Source organism: Erithacus rubecula (assembly GCF_903797595.1).
Source record: "Erithacus rubecula genome assembly, chromosome: 18".
Lineage (NCBI taxonomy): Eukaryota > Metazoa > Chordata > Aves > Passeriformes > Muscicapidae > Erithacus > Erithacus rubecula.
Genome location: NC_136670.1, coordinates 14,335,645 through 14,351,612, shown reverse-complemented (window position 1 = coordinate 14,351,612; position 15,968 = coordinate 14,335,645). Strand labels below are relative to the sequence as shown.

Here is a 15,968-nt window from a genome sequence, read left to right as displayed (position 1 = left end):
AGCAGAAGCTCATGGAGCTTTTTTTCCAACCCCCATCGTCTGTTGCTTTATTTTGACTATCAGAAGCTGCTTACCCAACAGTTCGGGGAGATTTTTCATGGCTTTCTTGAAGCCTCTTATTTTTTAATAAAGTCCATTTGCTGGAAAATCACAATCTGTATTAGAAATTTCAAGAATATTGTAGGCATCTGGTGCTGATTTTCTAGTTTAAGTTATGATGTTGGGAAAGCAGAGGTTGTATCCCAAAAAAAAGTTTGGATTTCTTCACAGTCCTGATTTTAAAAGAACCCTGAACATACCAGTGTAGCAGTTCAGAGGATGGCACATGAAACATTTAATCTACCAAGGCCTTGTTTAGCAATTTAGGAACATCTCATCTTTTCCTGTCTCCCCTGCCCAGGCCTATCTCAGGCCTCCCCACTTTCCCTTCCTTGCCAAGCTGGGCAACACAAATCACGTTTACAGTTCCTTTTGTGTTGTGCATGTGACAGAGGTTTACAGTGTAACGAGATTAGTTTTCCCTATAATCCTCTTAAAATATCCTTTCTTGGATTGTCTTTTCATCTTTTGGTGTTCTGGAACTTGGGTTAATAACACTGAGATTTATTCCACAAATCCTGTTTGATAAGCTGTTTTCAAAAATTAGTTGCCTACAAACACAACTTGGAAAAAGCATTTTAACAGCGTGTGTAAGAAACAAAGCAGGGAGCCGTGACACGATTGTGAGGCGGGCTGGAGCAGAGCTGGTGCCCGTCCGACTGATGAACGGGCTCCAGCCTTGTTCCTCTCCCTGCCCGCGCACATCTCGGGCTGCTGCCATCCCTCCCGGAGACAGAACGGCTGCCTCTGAGCGACACGGGCACGGGGAGGGGATGGGCACGGGGAGAGAGATGGGCACGGGGAGATGGGCACAGGGAGAGAGATGGGCACGGGGAGACGGGCACGGGGAGGGGATGGGCACCTGTGTGCCCCAGGCAGCGCAGGGTCCCCCCGAGCCGAGCCCCGGGAGCAGCAGGAGCCGGGCACGGGCAGGGCACGGCCGCGATGGGTGGCGGCGCTGCAGCGGCTCTGAACTGTTGGTTCTTGTTTTATTTTGTAAAAGAAAATCTGGTGTCCAAAGCCGCGCTCGCCCATCCAGTAGAGGATAGCACACGCACCGATACCCGGGGTTGTGCTCGCCCCCTCCGCCTGCCCCGGCCCGGCCCCGCGAAATGGCGGCGCGGCCGCGGCACCGCCGGCCCCGCTCCGAGCCAGCGGCGGCGACAGCGGGACGGGGCGGGACAGGGCAGGACACGGCGGGACGGGACAGGACGGAGCCGCGCGGCCCCTCCGTGAGCCCGCTCCCGGCCCGCTCCGGCCCCGCTCCCGGCCCCGCTCCCGCTCCGCTCCCGGCCCCGCTCCCGCTCCGCTCCCGGCCCCGCTCTCGGCCCCGCTCCCGCTCCGCTCCCGGCCCCGCTCTCGGCCCCGCTCCCGTCCCGCTCCCGGCCCGCTCCGGCCCCGCTCCCGGCCCGCTCCCGCCCCGCTCCCGGCCCCGCTCCCGCTCCGCTCCCGCCCCGCTCCGCTCCCGGCCCCGCTCCCGGCCCCGCTCCCGCCCCGCTCCCGGCCCCGCTCCGGCCCCGCTCTCGGCCCCGCTCCGCTCCCGCCCCGCTCCCGCTGCGCTCCCGCCCCGCTCCCGCCCCGCTCCCGGCCCCGCTCCCGCCCCGCTCCCGGCCCGCTCCCGGCCCCGCTCCCGCCCCGCTCCGCTCCCGCCCCGCTCCCGCTGCGCTCCCGCCCCGCTCCGCCCCGCTCCCGGCCCGCTCCCGCCCGCTCCCGCCCGCTCCGCCCCGCTCCCGCCCCGCTCCGCCCGCCCGCTCCCGCTGCGCTCCCGCCCCGCTCCCGCTCCCGCTCCCGCCCCCGCTCCCGGCCCCGCTCCCGCCCCGCTCCCGCCCCGCTCCCGGCCCCGCTCCCGCCCCGCTCCCGCCCCGCTCCCGGCCCCGCTCCCGCCCCGCTCCCGCCCCGCTCCCGCCCCGCTCCGCTCCCGCCCCGCTCCCGCCCCGCTCCCGCCCCTCCCGCAGCCCCGCCCGGCGCGGCCCCTCAGCGCGGGCGGGCCCGGGGCGGGGCCTGCGGGCCCATAAATTGCGCCGCGTGGGGCGCCGCGGCCTCTTGCTGCGGATCGGCCGAGGTGGGTGCGGGTTCTGCGGGGCTGGGGGGGCCGCGGCTCCTCCGCCGCTCCCGCGGCGGGCGGGGCCGGCTGCGCGCCCCCGCGCCCTGCGCTCCGCCGTGTGCACGCGGCTGTGCCCAGAGCCCCTCGCGGGCCCGGGCCGCCCGTCCCGGCGGGTCCCGCGGCGCTCGCTGGCGGCGGTGATGACTCTTTCCCCGTCGGAGCGACAGTGCTGACCGTCGCTGTCCAGGCCAGGCCGTGTCTGATGCCCGGCGGAGCGGCCGCGGGCCGGTGCCGCCCGCGCCGCTCCCGGCGCTCACTGTGCTTTGTTTCCCGCAGGCGGCGGAGCCCGAGGCCCGCGGGGCGGTGCCGGAGCCGGGCCGGCCATGGGGGCGCTGCCGCGGCCTGCGCCGGCAGGGCCGGGCCCGCGCGGGGCCCAGGCGGTGAGTGTGCGAGCGGCTCTTGGCGGCGAGCTGCGCCCGCTCCGGTTTGCATCGGCCGTGCGGAGCGGCACGGGGAGCGGGCCGGGCCGCTGTCTGCGGAGAGCTGCCGGGGAGGGTCCCTCCCGCAGGGCGGCGGCGCGGCGGGGACTCTGCGCGGGCCCGGGCGGGGCGCGCTCCCGGGGCGGGGCGGGCTCCCGGGCGCGCTCCCGGCGCACGCGGCAGCCTCACATGGTCACCGGGCCTGGCGCTGCAAAGACAATAGTGAATACCCTGTTAATCTCTGCCTGCCCTCTCGTTTTGTTGAATGCTTTGCCTGTCTTCAGCTCCACTCCAGAGCCCCGTACTTTGCTGTTGTCTGTTTTTTGGGGATTTTTTCCCTGTTCTCCGTGCTCCACACCAAGCAGCCGCGCTTTAGGGCAGGGATTTACACAACTCCCTGATTGCCCTTGGCTCTGCCAGGGGCATGGGAGCGTGGCACAGCTGCCCTGCTGTGCAGCCACTGCTCCAGGGCCCTGCTGGTGCAAGTGATGACTGATTTTTTTCCCCATCAGAGCGACAGTGTTGATTTCTTGCTCTTTAAGCCAGATCATGTCTGATACACCAGCAGGGACATGCTGCTGTGTCCCACACCCTGGTGTAATGAGAATTTTGGTACTGGAATATCAAAATATTAGTGATTCCCTTTGGCTTTCTCCCCAGGGCACTGTGAAGGCAGAAGTTGAGGGGTTGAGCCTTGGGGAGACCTGAAGTTAAGGCTGCAGCTGACAATGAAAGTGTGTGATGTGGGCAGTTGTCTGCTTTGCTCTACCATGCCTGAACCTCTAGCAAGTAATAAATCTTTAAAGTAAGTGTGAATCCCATGTTTAATTAAGTTTAAAAAGGAGGGAGGGTAAAATAAGAGGGGAATAAATACCTTTCTGCAAGGGGCTTGCTTCTGGTTTATCCCTAAAGATCATACTTGCTGGTGTAAGTGATGACTGAATTTTTTCCCCATCAGAGCGACAGTGTTGATTTCTTGCTCTTCAAGCCAGATCATGTCTGATACACCAGCAGGAACATGCTGCTGTGTCCCACACCCTGGTGATAATAAATGCCCAAAATATTAAAGTGAGAATATAAAAATAGTGATGGTTCCCTTTGGCTTTATCCCCAGGGCACTGTGAAGGCAGAAGTTGGGGTTGAGCCTTGAGGAGACCTGCAGTTAAGGCTGCACCATGGAGAGGTGATGAGGACACTTTGTCAGGGAAGAATGGTAAGTCTTTAATTCACCTAGGGCTTTCATAAGGAAAAAGGGCAGGAGCACCTTTTTCCAGGGAGCTTGCTCTCTGCAGTTCCTTGACAAGTTACAGGCTGGAGGTTTGGCAGAGAGGGGTTAGTGTTGCAGAAGGAGTGCAAGTGCTAGAACCTGAGAGACCCTGTTAGTCTTCCCCCACTCAAGCAGTGCTAAAATAAGGTGCTTCTTGAAAAGTCTGGGAGCTTTTGTTCTTTGTAGTTTTTGGGGTCCCCTCCCCATGTGGGAGAGTCTCAATGTCTTGAGAAGTGGATAAAAGTCATGCTTTCAGCAATGTGTTTGCAAGAGAGGCACTGCTTTTGGTTTTCTTTTTGCTACTTGAAGGCAAACAGCAGCTCTTGTTTGATGGTTTTAATGGGGACTGGGGTAGATTGGAAAGCTGGGGTACAGTGGATAGACAAAATGTTGGCTGCTCTCTTGACAGGTTGATGAAAAGTTGTCCTGGGCCGTGCTGGAGTTCAGTGTTCTGCTAAAGAAGATGGATGGTTCTGCTGCTCCCATGCTGCTGCCTGGGATCCTCTTCCAAACCACAGCATTCCCATCAGCCTGCAACAGCCCTGACCTCTCAGAGCTGTCAGGAGTCATGAGCTGTGTCCTGCCATCTTCAAAGGAGGGTGTTGTATTTTTTGTCCCTGGGTACTGGGCATGTAAGTGGAATGGGTTCTGGTTCATGGTGGATGCTTTTGGCTGCATTCCCTGCCTGGCAGCTGTTCTGCTGCCACAGGACAAGGAATCCTCTCAGAGCAGCTGCCACGAGTGGGAGGATTGGCCTTGTAGAGAGGGAGGGAGGGCTTGGGTCTCCCCTGCCATGCACAGAGCTTCAGTGGTGTATCCCTGGCAGCAGTTTCTGTACTGCAGAGCTTGTTTTCAATAAAATCTGAGTAATGGGTGAGTCTGGCTGGTGACTGAAATTCTCTTGAGCCATGTTTAACAGCTGGTTCCTGGATCTCAGTTGTCTGGGGAGTGGGAGCTGCCTCAAGCCAAGGGAGGAGGCTTGAGCTCATGGCAGCAGAGCTCCACACTCTGCCCCTGCAGTGGAAGTGCTTGGCTGAGGCTTGTGGCTGCTGCAGGTCTGGGGAGAGGTGCAGGCTGTGCCCATCAGCTCCTGGTTCTGGGCTGGGACTTGGTGTCTGAGCCCATAGTGGCTTTGGTGTGCATGCTTGGTAAGAAACAGCAGTGCTGGAAAATCAGCTACTGTTCAACATTCTAAGCAGTCTTCAATTAAACTGAGATTTTTCTCATTCAATTAATGTAAGCAGCCATGATCTTTTGAAACTGCTTATTGGTGAGGGACCAGAACTGCTGGTAATACAATTACTCTCATTAATTTAATGAGTAGACCTACCAGCAAGCATTCTGCAGGGAGGAGAGAGTGCCTGTCCAGTGGGAGCTGGAGGGACAGATGCAGCTCAAACACGTTCCTGGCATGTTCCATTTCCTCTGCCAGAGCAGTTGCTCAGGTGAGGTTTCAAGCTCTGCATCAGGGTGAATTTGAAATGGTTGGTAGGTTCCAGATCCTGAGCACCCCTGAATGCTGCAGGGATGGGGCAGGGGGTGCTGTGGGTGACCCCAGAGCCCCCAGACCCACTGCAGTGGCCCCAAACTGCTGCAGTGGCCCCAGAGCAGCTGTGACAGAAACAGACCCTGCTCTTGGTACTCGTGTAACTTCCTAAACTGAGCCTGGAGTCACTCTGGGCTGGTATGTTTAAGCAAATGTTTACCTTTCCTAAACAGATCTGTTTCTTGGTGCCATGCACATCTGAAAGAAAAATAGCATTGATTATTTCTGTCTGATGTTGCTTTTAATAGAAATTTCCATACACGTTCCTATTCCCAAAGAGAGAGTTTTAGCATTCCCATTCCCAAAGGCCCAGGCACATTTTGACTGCATGGTGACCATTGCTGTAAACCCCACGTGTTAGCTGCTGGGTTAGCAGGAGTGCTGGCCTGGCCCTGTGCTCTGCTCTGCCCCTCAGGGAACTGTGCCAGAGCTGTGCCTGCCTCTGCTTTGCCTCAGCTAATGACTGAGAAATGCAATCTCCTTGTGAATGTCCTTCCTGTTCTAGAGCAGCAGCCAGGCATGCAGTGCTTGGATGACTTACCTGGAGTCACACAGGAAATTTCAGCTTCCTGGACCCCATAGCTACTGACTCCTGCCCTTCTCTTTCCTCTCCAGCCTTTGTGCCTCTGGCTTGCTGAAGGATTTGCCACATCTGTGATTTCCAAGGTGACAATATCTGACCACAGCCAAGAAAATGAGATGCTGTTCTTTGCTGCAGGCATCTAATGATGTATAAATAAACTAACATTCTGTTTCTGATATTTTTTGGACATTTTGCCATGTTATGCCCAAGCTGGTGCAGTGCCAGGTCTCTGTGCCCATGCCTCCACACTTGTACATGCTGAAGGTGTTAACCTGTCCTCTAAGGTTATTTTCTGTTTTTCTAGAAACATCTTTGCAGCAGTTTCTCTGAAATGGGAACACTCCGTCCATACCTAGTCTTAGTACAATAGCATAGGCACTTGGAAAAAAGTGATTTATAAACCCTAGTTCAGTGTTCAGCAAGGTATAACATCTGTTGTGATCAATATTTTAGAGCAAGCCTCTTTGATTAAAAAGTTACAGTAAAGCCCTTTGCTTTGTACTGAATAGCTAAATAATTCACAGGAGTGGCTGTAATCTCTCTAAGCTTCTTGCATTTTGAATTAAGAAAATTCAGGGTAATTCTGTAGAGAGGTAGCATAGCCAGCATTCTCCTGAAGAGCTGCTGTACTGGCAGTGAAGTGCTTTCCATTTTTAATGGCTCCTGAAGTATGCTGGAGTCAAATCCAGCAAAAAAATATCTCCTTTCTCATCTGTTTTTGATAGTAATCTTTCGATAATCTGGTGGGTAAGTGCCAACAGTCAGGGCTGAAGAGTTTCTGGTTCGATGAGTCCAGAGAAAGGGAGGTGGGTGTGCAGCCAGCAGGAGTGCCACGGAGAGAGCAGGAGATGAGAGGGGATGGTGTGTCTGTGTGTCTGTCTGTCTGTGTGTCGGTGTGCCATTTCTGACTGTGTGTGCCCTGGGGCTCTGGCTCACATGGGGAGCCTTTCCCTCAGTCCTGCTTACAGTGGCTGCTCTCCAGCATCCTGGTCTGCAGGGCACAAGAATCCTGGATTAATGGCAACATTTTTATATTGCCTTAAATAAACTTCCATTCTTGACCAGAGTGTTTTACTCCATTACACAGAGATGTTAAATGCAGTATTTATCTGCAGAGCTATGCAATCTCACAATAACATTTGGTGCTGGTTAAGATTGAATGGCTCTGGTTTCAGGAGCAGAAAGGATTTCCAGCTGGAAGGAACCAGCCCTACAGTGCTCAGGAACCTGAGCTGGCAGCTCATTCTCCAGGGAAGATTCCAGCACTGAAGTCACTGACCTTTGTGAGAACTGGAGTGTCACTGGAGTGCCACTGGTGTCACTGGAGTGTCACTGGTGCCACTGGTGTCACTGGAGTGTCACTGGTGCCACTGGTGTCACTGCAGTGTCACTGGAGCATCAGTGCTGCCACTGGAGTGTCACTGGAGTGCCACTGGTGTCACTGGAGTGTTACTGGTGCCACTGGAGTGCCAGACTGGTGCTGCCCCAGCAGCCCCTCCTGTGCTCCTGTCACAATGTCCCCTCTACACTGGATGCCATCTCTGATTCCAGCCCCTGTGGCCTGAGCTGGTCAGAGTGGGTGTGGGGCTGTTCCCACTCGTGTGCTGCCCTGGGCAGGGCCAGGCTGGGGTTTGGTGCCCAGGGCACAGCTGGGACATGCAGGGGCTGCAGAGGGGCTGGGGCAGCCTGACCCTGCTGGGACCCCTGCCAGGGTGGGGTGCAGGGACATGGCACACTCCAGAATTGCTCCAAGAACCCCGTGGGTGGTGCAGGAAAGAAAAGGGGGTGGTGAGGATGCCTTTGCTCCTGTGCTCTCATACAGTGGGAAACTGTGACTGGGAGCTCTTGAAAGGCTGGTAATTGTCTCATTAGAGACAGTAAATGTAATTAAAAGGGATAGCAATCTCTCTCCAAATTCACAACATTGCAGTCTATCTTTGAAAGCAATTTTGGCTATTAACACAGGTGGAAAAGTCCCAGCAATTGAACCCGACCTAATTGCTCTGTCAAAGCACTAAGGAGAAAAATGAGAATTCCCTTCCAGGTGCCAGCAGACACATCAGCAGAGTGGGAGCGTGGGGAGGGGCACAGGGGGGGAGGGTGGGAACCCCGGGGGGGGCACGGGGGGGGGCACAGGGGTCTCTATCTGTGCTGGGGGGCACAGGGGGCTTGGACCCTTCTGTGCAGGAGAGGGATGTTCATGCAGTTAGTTCAGAGCTTTTGTGCTCTTCAGGACTTTCAGAAAAGCCTTCCATTCTTTGGAGCCTCACACAAATTACAGAAATTTAGTTTTGTAATTTTTAGATAATATGAGGTTGATCAAAATATTTGGCACACGAAGCTTGACTTCAACCCCTGGTGTGTTTCCTTTGTCAGAAAATCTACAGAACTCTCCTCTCTTGCTCTCTCATTCAGTTGCACGTGTTGCTTTTCTTCTGAGACCAAACCAAAAAACACCAAAGTGCAGAGAAAAAAAATCTTCCAAGGTCTTCCTGAGCCATGGGAAATGGAGCTGTGAGAGGCAGTGGGTGGCAGCTGTGCCTGGCCCTGGCTCAGGGCTGGCTGCAGTCCCTGTGTGTCAGTGCAGCTCTGCTGCTCCAGCTCTGCCCCTCCTGCTGCTCCTCTGCCGGAGGGCTCAGACCCCTGAGTGAGTGTGAGACCCCCATCACAGCTGGCCAGGTGTGCCCGTGGCCCCTGAGACCTCCTGGCCCAGCCTGGACAGTGCAGGAGGAGATGGAAAGCAAGGAATCAACAAGGAAAGCAGAACATCTAATTCTTTGTTTCATTTCCCAAGAAATAAGAGAAGATTTTTGCAGCTAATGAATTATTTCTGAAAACACTAGTAATAGCTGCAGGCAACATTAGCTTCAAGTTTCCCAATGAGCAAGAATCACTTATGTACCCTTTTAAAATTCTGCTGTATTTTCATTAGCTGTAGCTGAGTCTGACAGGACTGGAGGTCTGGAGAGGGGCCAAGAGGAGCAGCCTTGGCTCCTGCAGATTCCTGTCCCCTCAGATGAGGCACAGCAAGGCAGCTCCTGCATCCTGCTGGAGCCTGGGGCTCCAATTATCTCAGCAGAGGCTCCAGAGCCCTTGGCTGGTGCTGGGGATGGTGATTTCAGCTGAGCAGGAGAATTGGTGCTGTCAGAGGTTAAACAGCTCTGCTGCTGGTTGAAAATGGGTTTGCTCTGGACTCCAGAGGCACTGGGGCTTCTGGCACAGCCTGTGCTAAAGCAGGGCAGAGCCCAGCCAGGAGAGCTGGGGGGTGCTGGGGGGTGCTGGGGACCCCCCGAGCTGAGCCTGGCCACCAGCAGAGCTGGGCTGGCACTGCTCTGCACTGGGGGATGCATCAGCTGGGAGAGAAAAGGAGCAGATGGCAGAGGGAGTTACAGTGGGAGGAAAACCCAATTAGAAGTCCCAGCATGGTTTGTGTTGGGATATGGATGTTAATACCTCAAGTAACAGCCAGGAAAAGAGAGACACCAGGCTTTGTCACCCATGGTGGAGAAAATTCTTGTTTCAGGCAGAGAATGATATGAAAAAAGAGACTGGTGAAGCTTCTGGGAGATTCTTCTTTGGAGGGAGAGTGAATGAGGGAGATAATAGGAGAGATGGACTTAATTTGTCCAGTGGACTTTATATGGCTCAGTATTCCAGAGTTTTTTTAGCTTCCCTCTCCTGGAATAATGCTTGATAATTAAAACAGCAGCCTGAGAGTTGGAAGTCTGGGTAATATCCCTGGAATATCCCCAGCCCCTCCTGGCATAAGCACCTTGGCATCAGTCCTGGAGGGGGTCACTTGCACCCTGTTTTGGCCATTCAGAAATTAATTTTCAGGAGCAGAGAGCATTCCTGGACTCAGGCAGTGGCACCTCTCAGCCTCAGCTGCTGTAAAATCTCTCATTGCTGAGACAGTTTCCTACTTTTTGCCATGCACAGGGATGGGGCTGTGGGAAAATTAATGTATTTTTGCTCATTCTTTCTCACTCAGCGTTTTTTTTCCCATTAAATTATATTTCTACCTGGTGCCACACTCTCAATTCCTGGCAGGATACACCATAGAGGTCTCAGGTCACTGAGCAATGTTGATAAATCACTCTGGTGAAACAGGAAGGTGTTTTCTGCAGGGTGCTGAGGAGCAAAGGGTCAGAGCTCAGCAAGGAGCAGAGCCCAGGCATTGCCAGACTCAGTGTCATCACCAAGCCAGCCTGGGAAAGGGCTGCCCATCCCTGAAGCCCTTTGTTCTTACAGAGAGCCCCAAGAAATGCTCTTGGTGAGTTTGTTCTGGAACCTGTGAGAGCATCAGCTGCACAGACTTTTCCTGATGTAGGCAAATGTTAATAAAACTGCAAGACAGAAAGGGGTGCTGGTGCTGGAAATCCCCTTTTATCAGCTCAGGGTCTGTGAAACCTTCCAGCAGCTCAGGGCATGGCCAGCACATCCCATCTCAGCCTCCCCCTCCACCCTGACTCCAGAGCAGCAGAAGGATTTGGTTGGGAATCAGACACTCACAGAATCCTTCCTTCCCTTCCTCTTCATTGCTGTTACATAAATTCTGCATTTCCTGGAATAGAGGCTCTGAACTGCTGAACCCAGTCTGAAGGCAGCCCAGATAACGAGCTCATTTGCATTAATAAGAAATCCACTGTTCCTTTTTGCTGGGCTCCCAGGGGAGCAGCTGGTGCTCTGCTTTTTCCACGCAGCCTTTCTCCTCCATCCTGAAATGCTCAGAAATATTTGTTTGCCTGGAAATGTTGCTGGAAACCAAACCAGCTGATGTGAAAAGCAAAGAGAGGAAGGCCTGGACAGTTGTGCTCAGTGGGGCTTTGGGGATTCCTGCCCCTTTTGGATGGTGCTCAGGCTCTGCAGCTCCAGCTCCTGGTGCTGGGCCAGCCTCAGCTCTGTCCCAGTGCTCAGGACAGGCTGGGAGCTGCAGCACTCTGCTCGTCTCAGCACAGCTCCCACCAAGGCATCAAAACACCATTTTACACCATGGCATTTGGGATTTGCACATAGACCAGTTCATTTCACCTTCTGTTGTTACTAACCACTCCTGTCCACATCAGAAAAATGGTACTGGGTATAGCAAAGTGTAAACTATTATTTTTTTTTAAATCTAAATCTATTTTCTGTATATTAAGACATATATCTCTTATATAGCTATGTATCTATAAAACAAATAGATATAGAAATGAATGCATTTAATCTATATATTTACATCTAGAGATAGAAAAGATAAAAAGATAAAAAAATTTGATTAATAATGTGGGTTCACTGTTAAATTATAAGGATTAAACTCAATGATGCAGTGTTGCACATATTTGCTTTTATTTTTCAAGACTCAGCTTATTGCTCAGTACTTGCTTTTCCAGGCAGAAACCACAAACTTTCCTTGCATTAGTCTCAGCTTGTGCCTGGATGTTGAAAATGATACTCTGGAGCAAAGTTACCTCTAAATGCTCTTGCTGCTAAATGATAATGATGCTGCATCTCTTAGTAGCCCCATTTCCTCACAGAAAGTAGGAAGGGAGGTAAGTAAGTAGAAAGAGGCAGTATGGAAGAATCTAATTAATATTTCATAAACACTCTGTAAATTATTTATATTATTGCTTTCCCTTCTGAAATGATCATAATCTATAGACCAGCTGAGCCTTTTGCTGAGGTGCTGGTCGGAAATGAAATGCACAGGTGATGATGGGGCAGGAACCTGTGGCAGCTGGGGCTGAGCAGGCAGGGCTGAGCTGCCACTGGAGCCTGGCTGGGGTCCTGCTCTGCACCCAGCCTGCTCCAGACAGGGCATACACAAATATAGACATCCTGTATAGAAAATCTGTATAACTGTATAGCTGTGTATAGATATCTGTACATCTATATATCTATATATATCTATATATCTATATATCTATATATATCTATATATCTGTATATCTGTGTATATATATCTGTATATCTGTGTATATATATATCTGTATATATCTGTATATCTATATATATCTATATATCTGTATATCTGTATATCTATATATCTATATATCTGTATATCTGTATATCTATATATCTGTATATCTGTATATATCTGTATATCTGTATATCTATATATCTGTATATCTGTATATCTGCATATCTATATCTATCTATATATATCTATATATCTGTATATCTATATCTATCTATCTATCTATCTATCTATCTATCTATCTATCTATCTATATCTTCTATCTATATCTATGCATATATCTATATATCTATGTATCTATATATCTCTGTATCTATATATCTATATATCTATGTATCTATATATCTATGTATCTATATATCTCTGTATCTATATCTCTATGTATCTATATATCTATGTATCTATATATCTATATATCTATGTATCTATATATCTATGTATCTATATATCTATGTATCTATGTATCTATATATCTATGTATCTACATATCTATGTATCTATTTATATATATATCTCTGTATCTATGTATCTCTGTACCTGCTCCTTGCTGTCCATAAAGCACATCTGGCTCGGGGGCTCATGTGGGATGAAGGGCCTAGGCAAGGCAAGACAAATTTCTGTAGTGTTTGCTAACTAGGGCAAAAATATCTCCTATCTAGAGATTTGGGACACAGTAATGAAGCACCGTGCCTCAGGAGATAGGCATTATGTTAATTGACTTAATAAAGTAAATAAACTCATGGAGAAAGGCTCCTTGGGCAGTATAATTACAGATACTGGGTTATAACTCATGAGCTTACATGCTCAGGCTGGCAGGCAAATAACAAGAGAAGTCATTATCAGAAAGTGAAAGAGGAGGACATATGTTATAGGAATTTCTCCACTTTCTAATTCTTCATCTGTAAACTTTCCTTCATGTTCAGCCTTAGTCTTCCTAGATGTGACTGTCACTGCTTGTGATGAAACATCTGATCATTTAGATTTTTTCTATAAAGACCAAAACTGAAAATGAGCACAAGCAAATGCAGAACCATGGCATTAAATAATCAGCTTCTGTGATATTTGTCCACTTATGCATTTAATGCACTCATTTCATGCAGTTTGTGCATTTAACTTTCTGGTTTTCCTTTGCCTCTGTATGGGATGTGGGACTGCAAAGTGCACCTGGTCTTTTTCCTTGGATGTGTGCAGGAACCTGCCAGGTATGGGGAGTGCAGGGCTGCACACACAGGCCATGGTCTGGGTGGAACATGTGCTGACCTGGTCTTTGTTCTCATTTCTCATGGCCATAAATCAAGGTCCCACCAATCAGGGGCTTCACATTGGAGCTTTGGAGGCTCCTACAGAAACAGCATTCCAATACAAAACAACATGTGCTGCAATAAATTTGGAAAATATTCCTGAGCAGTTTGAATCACTTTTGCTCTGACGACTTGCACAATTCCACCAACCCAGTAATGGAGCAGAAGTCCACAGTGACTCTCTGAGAAAGCCCATTTGTGTCCCAAGGAGCCAAAGCAGCCTGTTTGTGTAACATGCACAGCCAGGGCTGGTCTGTGTGTGCCAGGGAACGTGTGAGTGTGTGTCTGTGTGTGTGTGTCTGTGTGTGTGTCTGTCTGTCTCTGTGTGTGTGTGCTGTGTGTGTCTGTGTGTGTCTGTGTGTGTCAGTGTGTGTGTGTCTGTGTGTGTGTGTGTCTGTGTCTGTGTGCTGTGTGTGTCTGTGTGTGTCTGTGTGTGTCTGTGTCTGTGTCTGTCTGTGTGTGTGTCTGTGTGTCTCTGTGTGTCTGTGTGTGTGTGTGTGTCTGTGTCTGTGTCTGTGTCTGTGTGTGTGTCTGTCTGTGTGTGTGTGTGTGTGTGTGTGTGTCTGTGTGTGTGTGTGTGTGTGTCTGTGTGTGTGTGTGTGTCTGTGTCTGTGTGTGTGTGTCTGTGTCTGTGTGTATGTGTGTCTATGTGTCTGTGTGTGTGTGTGTGTGTGTGTGTGTGTGTGTGTGTGTCTGTGTGTGTGTGTGTGTGTGTGTGTGTGTGTGTCTGTGTCTGTGTCTGTGTGTGTGTGTGTCTGTGTCTGTGTGTGTGTGTGTGTGTCTGTGTCTGTGTGTGTGTGTCTGTGTCTGTGTGTATGTGTGTCTATGTGTCTGTGTGTGTGTGTGTGTGTGTGTGTGTGTGTCTGTGTGTGTCTGTGTGTGTGTGTGTCTGTGTGTGTCTGTGTCTGTGTCTGTGTCTGTGTCTGTGTCTGTGTCTGTGTGTGTGTCTGTGTCTGTGTGTATGTGTGTCTATGTGTCTGTGTGTGTGTGTGTGTGTGTGTGTGTGTCTGTGTGTGTCTGTGTCTGTGTGTGTCTGTGTCTGTGTGTGTGTGTGTGTCTGTGTCTGTGTGTGTGTCTGTGTGTGTCTGTGTCTGTGTGTGTCTGTGTCTGTGTCTGTGTCTGTGTGTGTGTCTGTGTCTGTGTCTGTGTGTCTGTGTCTGTGTCTGTGTCTGTGTGTGTGTCTGTGTGTGTCTGTGTCTGTGTGTGTGTCTGTGTCTGTGTCTGTGTGTGTGTGTCTGTGTGTCTGTGTGTGTCTGTGTGTCTGTGTGTGCTCTGTGTGTGTGTGTGTGTCTGTGTGTGCTGTGTGTGTGTCTGTGTGTGTGTGTGTCTGTGTGTCTGTGTCTGTGTGTGTGTCTGTGTGTGTCTGTGTCTGTGTGTGTGTGTGTGTGTGTGTGTGTGTGTGTGTGTGTGTGTGTGTGTGTCTGTGTTTGTGTGTGTGTGTGTATACACTGCAGCTTGTTTATACACTGCAGGTTTCTGCACTGGAGTTTTTTTTGCACTGCAGGTTTCTGCACTGGAGGTTTCTGCACTGGTCTGTCAGACTCAGAACAGGAGGTGTCAGGCTTGGCACAGTTTCCTGACTCATGGCCCAGCCATGAACAATAACAAATGTCTGGAGCTGCTGCAGCTGCCCAGGGCTGAGGCAGGAGCTCAGTGCAGCCAACAGGAGCTTGATTTTTGGCCAGTGTATGTGACCACAAAACAGAGCAATACAGGCTTTAGGCTTTTCCATTCCTTTTTATTTATTTCTGTAGGCTGTAGTAAGGGACCATTGCTTTAAAACCCTTAGACATTTGGACATATTTTACAAGACAGTACAGTTTCTGAATGTCACACATTGATCACAGTTTCATACTATTACATGCATATAAAGACACGGATTTTTTTTTTAATAATTTGTTTTACAGAAACAATTGGAGAGGTCAATAAACTTCAACAAAGAATGACTAAATCAAAGTTACAAAAAATGTAAGACTCTAAGTACACTAGTATATGGCTAATGTTGCTGTAATCACCCCCAAGTGCCAGGACATTGAAACATTTCTTAAAAGGGAAGAAAACATCTGCTGGTGCATTGGACCAATACAATTGATGAATTGAGTGAACTCCAATGTAACCCAATGAGGAGATTGTGCAAGTCGTGCAGGATCTGCTGGGCTGTGGGGCTCACACTGCCCTTCCCTACAGACACTCTGGGCTGGGCTCCCCAGGGATTCCCCATGGCGAGGCTTAAAAAATAACTCAGTGCAAGGCACTGGAGAGACCCAGCCTGCCCTTTCTGGGTCACAGCCACTTCAGCTTCCAGCTACAAAAGCAGTTTGATCTAAATGTACCAGCAGAGCCACAGCAAACACATTTTCCAGTTTTTATTTGTCGTTAGGTGTCACTTTCTGGGACCCCCCGGCTTTCCTGTCCTTCAGTGAGGATGGGCACCTGGGGCTCCCTTTGGGATGTCCCTCTGCTGGCTCAGGGGCTCCTGGAGGGGACCCTGGCTGGTCCCTGGTGTTCCAGCCCTGGTGTTCCAGCCCTGGTGGCAGCACAGCCTCGGGCACCCACAGCCCTCACTGATGTGCTGATGTTTTCTCCCTTTCCCAAAACTGCTTCGCTGGCGTGGTGACAGGGCAGGGTTCTGCTGCAGGAAGTGGGGTGTGTTAATGCTAATGTTAATGCTAAGTGGGATTTGTTAATGCTAA

At 51.0% G+C, this 15,968-nt stretch overlaps 1 long non-coding RNA gene across 1 annotated transcript; it reads left to right on the top strand.

Annotated features, from left to right (window-relative positions):
* The first annotated feature begins 2,253 nt into the window (after window positions 1-2,253).
* Window positions 2,254-3,768, top strand: LOC306809818. The gene is made up of 3 exons (XR_013776307.1): window positions 2,254-2,583; window positions 3,283-3,427; window positions 3,737-3,768. It is a non-coding gene; the product is annotated as an uncharacterized lncRNA (long non-coding RNA).
* Window positions 3,769-15,968: the final 12,200 nt, after the last annotated feature.